Genomic DNA, 6230 nt, shown 5'->3' on the forward strand with positions numbered 1-6230 from the left:
GCCCAGGCTGGGATTCGAACCTGGGACCCTAGCATCGTAGCAGGATGTGCTAATTATTCCGCCGTCTTATTGAGTAATAGTTTATGTACGACACACAATTTTCTGAATAAAATTTTCTGTAAAAACTTATGTTGCATGGCTCACTCACAGGAGATATTATATGCCTATATCAAGGTAAAACAAATAATAATTAAGGTCATGTAAAGAAAATTTTAGTAGTAATTTTCTTTACACCACCTTCATATTTTTTTTATTTTTTTTATCTTGATATAGGCATGTAATATCTCTTGTGAGAGAGACCTTCAGGACCTTTCCAACGCCACCTGAATCTCTTCTATGGATATCATGATTGCCAAAATATTGCAATTCAAAGTTAACAAGATGTTTAAGAAAAATGGTTAAAATCGCACATTTTGCACCTTCTCTATTGTATAGAGAATAGTAACTTTAAGAGGCCCACTGTAACCCCTTGAGAATGATGCTGATTTCTTTAAACAGCAGATTTCAGTGTATTACATTATATAAAAGTGGTCCAAGCATGTGGAAAGCACAAATAACGGAGATACTTTCACTCCTCTTTTCCATAAAAATTCCCAAAGAGCAGCAAAAGTAACACTCATGATGAAACAACTACAGTGAAATCTCGATTTTACGTTTTTTCAGTGAACCAAGCTGAGAAAACTTAAGATGAGAGAAAATGTAAAACCGGGGAACGTAAAATCAAGGTTCCACTGTATGTGAAATTACTATTGCCACCTAACGCAACCCTCCTAACCTAACAACAACTCCCAATATGAACAAAAAATATATTTTAAAATTACTAACAAAAAAATGTCAAATTACTATCACCACCAAACCAAACAGTCCTAACCTAAAAATCATCCCCAATATGAATGAAAATATATAAGGGGCCATTTAGTCACTGTACCCCCTCAAGTATTACGTCAATTTTTTTTTAATCGACAGGTTTCAATGTTTTACGTAATGTACATGTGGCTTCAGTGTTAGAAAGGCACAAACAACGGAGATATTTGATCCCAAAGAATGACCCACGTAAGTTAAAAAATGCAATTTTAGAGTATTTTCGTCAATTTTTGCACACTAAAGTAGCGAAAGAACACATCAGTAAAAAAGTAAAGTGCTCCCCTGTGCTTAGCACCATGCCATGAAGGCATATAGAGGGTGTGGGAGTAACGCCCCACACTCTCTTGATCCGGTCGTGAGTGGGAGTGATGTGATCAGCATCACGCCCCTGACTGCCTTTACCCCTCCCCCCCCCAGGGTTTCCCCCAGTTACCCATGTAATTCGACGCTGGGTGGGCGCCGGGGCCGCTTCCAACATTTGAACCGGCTGGGAATCAAACCCGGGACCTTTAGCATGGTAGTCAGATGCGTTACTGACTGAGCCACCACGGCCACTATCAGTACCAAACCTAACTACGTAAAATTATACTTGCTGTTGTGGAAAGTAGTTTCGGTGCTATATTCACTTGCCCGAAGCCATCGGGCTGTTCTGCTACATGGTAAAAAAGTAACACGCTAAGGTAACAGACGTACCTTGCTTCACGATAACACATTTCTGAGAGCTAAATTAAATGAAAATATTAAAAAAAAAAAATCTTCATAAATCATGCAAAATATTTCACTTTCTCGAGGGGGTACAGGGTTTGTCCGGAAAGTAACGAGCCTCATTTTTTTGAACGCAATTTATTGATCGTACACAAACAAAAACTTAATATTCCGCAAAGTACATTCCTTGTGCATCAATACACTTTTGCCAGCACGATGTCCATGCTCTATAGGCCTTTTGAAACTTCTCGGGGGGGGGGGGGGGGGGGTGAAGCGTGTCCTTGAGAAGAGCAGTCGTAGTTGCTTGGACGTTCTCCACAGTGCCCAGATGATGTCCTTTAAGCACCCATTTTAATCGAGGGAACAAAAAGAAGTCAGCCAGGGCTAGGTCGAGACTGTTGGGTGGGTGGGGAACCATTGGTACGCCGATCTGGGTCAGGTAGGACGTCACAACAAAGGCGGTGTGAGAGGGCGCATTGTCATGATGCAGTTTCCATGAACCTTGGAACTCCTTTCGGACTCAGGTGTCCCTGGCGTTCAGTCTTTGAAGAACTCCCTTGTAATACTGAGCATTGACAGTCTGGCCAGTGGGGATGAACTCTTGGTGCACGATTCCTCTTGCATCAAAGAAAACAATGACCATGGATTTGACTCGGGATTTGCACATGCGAGCTTTCTTCTGGCACGGCGACGATGTTGTGTGCCACTCAGAGCTCTGCCTCTTGGATTCCGGATCGTATTAAAAAATCCATGATTCATCACCAGTGATAACATTGTCCAGGAAACTGGGATCATCCTCACAAAGTTGTTTCAGTTCCTGATACGTTTCCCCGCGATTCACTTTTTGCGCGTCGGTCAACACTTTCGGTACAAGTCTAGCACAAATTTTCCGCATGCCCAATTTTTCCGATACAATCTCATGGACAACGGTTTTCGGCAGGTTTAACTGTTCAGCCATCATACGAACATTGATTGATTGATTGATTGATTTAGTTTACTTTGCGTTTTGTGCCTCTTAGCTAATTTCCGAAGATGGGGATGAGTGATGAAATGATGAAATGGATGAAAATGGACATTCACAAACAACCATACCCGACCGGGATTCGAACCCGGGACCCTTGGCGTCGCAGCACGATGTGCTAACCACTCGGCCACAGGGTCGGGCATCATACGAACACTCATTCGACGATCTGTGTTGAGCAATTCGCGCACACGGGTGAAATTTTCCTCCATTAGCGATGTTGAGGGGCGTCCGGAACGGGCCTCGTCGTTGCTGTCTTCCCGACCTTCTCGGAACGCTTTGTGCCACTTCTTTGCCTGCGAATAGGACATGCAGTCATCCCCAAAGGCTTCCTTCAGCATGTTGTACGATTCCTTTGGCATCTTGTTCAGCCAGACACAAAATTTCAACGCGTAACGTTGCTCTAACGTTTTCTGCATCGTAAGTACGACGAGGTCACTGCACAGAGGTTCACACCGCAGCACGTTCTGACTCGCCGAGAGCACTGAGGCGACTAACCCCGGTACCGCTGGAAAGCTTCAGGTCCCTCCCACTCGTTTTCTCTGGTACACCGCTCGGCGCTGTACAGTCGCTTCACAGACAAATGGGGCTCGTTTCTTTCCGGACAAACCCTGTATAATTTTTAAAAACACTAACAATAAAAAGAACCCATCAAATTACTATCACCACCAAACTTAATGCTCCTAACCTAACAACTATTTTCCAATACGAACATAAATAACATAATTTTTTAAAGTACTTACCAGCAGAGGGAAATGGCACAAGAGCACAGAAATATAAATGTAAAATGCATGTCAGACTCAGTTTCATATTTGCAAAAAAATTTCCGGTCAGAGCGGAGCAATGCAAACTATGTTTGGAACATCTAAAAAGGAATTCCACCAACAAACTTTCTGCTCGCTGCCGTATTTTTATCTTCATCCCTACATTTCTGTGATATCGTCTGCTGCTCTTGACACATTTCTTGTTCACAGTCACTAAATCATCCTCCTGCAACTCACGGAAATAAATCTCCAGCTCCTGGCTGAAAAATGCAAAAATGCTGAATAACTCGGAACATTGCCCAATTTTGGGTCACAAGCACTTAGCATACTGCAGACGCATGCCCACCTTTCAAACAAAAGCCACGCACTACGCGACATGGGGGCTTCACTCATTGCACCAAACTAAAACACCTTCCTGGTCAAGTGCCGTATTTCGTCATCTTTATTCTTTTACAGTAAAGAAAAAGGGTATAAAAAACTTACGTGAGTATAATGGTTGCAGACGACGTTTCGCAAAGCTACGCTCCGCTTCCTCAGGTCTCTTTTCAGTACATAAGTACTTCGTCACATATGTAAAAAATCCAGGATTAGGTAAAAGAAGGTGTTTGGATATGGAATTTAAAATAACATGAAGATAAAAATGCCATGAGGCTAAAAGATAATTTTAAAAGAACGGTGTGCCCATATTACCATACAGAGTGAATGAATAAACAGTCAAAATTTTGTCTTCTTATGTCAGGCTAAATGCTTTCAATGTTAGGCTAAATCTAGTGTATTTCTGCTAAGAGTTTTTAACCTAAACTAACCACGAAAGCATTTCGTGCTTATGTCAGAAGATGAAATAGGGTGCTTAACAAGAAGGTGTTTGAGCTTGGTGCAATGAGTCATGTCTATGATATGCATCGAAACATCGTCTGCAGTAAATCTCGTGACCCCTGACATCACACCAGGATTGCCAATCTTCAATCTCAGATACTTCAAATACTATTCCAAGAAACAAATCACAAACATAACGTAACACCACCTCAAATTTCATTCACATCCATTTGCCATTCTTCTGTCAACTCATGACTTTCAAAACCAATAGTCTTCATAAAAACAATACAAAAGCAAAGCACAATACGTAATTCCACAGAATTAGTTCATACCACAGGGAGATGGCAATGATGGAAATAATGTAATATATAGTGCTACCAAAAAACACTTGTTACTCCACTGTAATACATCACTAAACAAACATAAATCATTCGAACGGAACATAATCTTCATTCGTATGGAACATAGTCTTCATAAACGATGCAAACATTTTTACTTAAGGGTTAAGGTGCCCTTAACTGAAATCACTGAAATCACAAATATTTAGGTGTTAAAAGTGTATAATAGGAAAACTTGCAAATGCTTTGCCCTGGCCATTCAAAGATGGCATTTTGTCATGACAGCATGTTTTCTGTGGTAACAGTGATTGGGGCATAATGATCTCTTTGAGGAACTGCTGGTAGTGATAATGACAATCCAGTGTGTACTTACTGCAGTGATAACTTCTTACATTCTGTTGATTTGAAAATTTGATCATGTGTCAAATGTGTAATTCACTGCTACAGTGAAAGATGACGTTGACTTCATTTGTCATATCTGTAGGTAATGCATGGAAATTCACGTCATATCGAACAAAGTTAAATGTATAAAGTGCTATGTATGCTTCATTTTTCATTTCTAAATTAATGTATTACTGTTTTACTTTTGGCAAGGCATTTATTCCGGGTGTTTCATGATTAATTGAGGGGTTACAAAAATGTATTGCAAGTGAAGTATTGAACTTACATTAATGAAACTAGTCCAGAACAAACGAGGAACACAAACAGTTTTTTCAAACACCTACAAATGTTCAATGTGTACACCACGGGTGACACAGCACACATCGACATATGTCTAGTTCTTGCCACATTCCATCAACATGGGCCTGTTGATAGTGTCTATCAGTGTGATGATATGCTCCCTTACAGCTACAAATCATGTGGCATCGGCAAGACGAATACCCTGTCTTTGACGGAATCCCACCATAAGAAGACACAGTGCAAGGTCCAGTGATCTTGGGGAACAAAACATTGCACAAAACAGAGTGAGTGATGTGGGGGATTTGATTGTCACCGAGCGGCAGGGATATGAGCTCTCAGCTTAATAAAACAAACACACACAAACTGTTTGTGTTCCTCGATCATTCTGGACTGGTTTCATTAACATAAGTTAAATAGTTTACTTGCAATAATTTTTTGTAACCCATCAATTATTTATGAAACACCTGGTATTGTTGTAATATACCTAAAAAACTAGGTATCATATTGTCCCATACACCCGGGGCAAAATGATAATTTGCATTACCTTATGTTTGCCTTTACTCTGTGTTGCATTTTTGATTTAAAATTTCCAAACCAATTCTCAATAATAGTTTAGATGTGCACCGAAACATGTATAAATGTGTACATGTGTGTGTGTAATTGTCTTCAATAAATGGCAATGTTTATAAAAATATGGCTTAATACATTTTAGAGGGATCATTTTGCCCTGGTCTTCCCTACAGTCACTGCTTTGCAAGCAAAGTTGACAAAAGTAAGGATTGGTGGGTGTTCTGTTTTGTTTTCTATCATAAACATACCAATAAGTACATTAACAATACTATCTACTTTGTGGATGAAAACAGGAGCAAAACGACTGCAATAACTGGGATCAGTCTTTATACCATAGGATTTGAATTACTAAATGCTGAAATTTTCCTACTTTTTAAATGTTTTTGAAGAAAATTTATGTAGAATTTACTGGCATCAAAAATTTCCACACAGTCGCCTGTCAGTAGACATCCTGACTAAAAACACTAGCCA

This window comes from Lepisma saccharinum, chromosome 2, assembly GCF_977018435.1.
Source record: "Lepisma saccharinum chromosome 2, izLepSacc3.1, whole genome shotgun sequence".
Lineage (NCBI taxonomy): Eukaryota > Metazoa > Arthropoda > Insecta > Zygentoma > Lepismatidae > Lepisma > Lepisma saccharinum.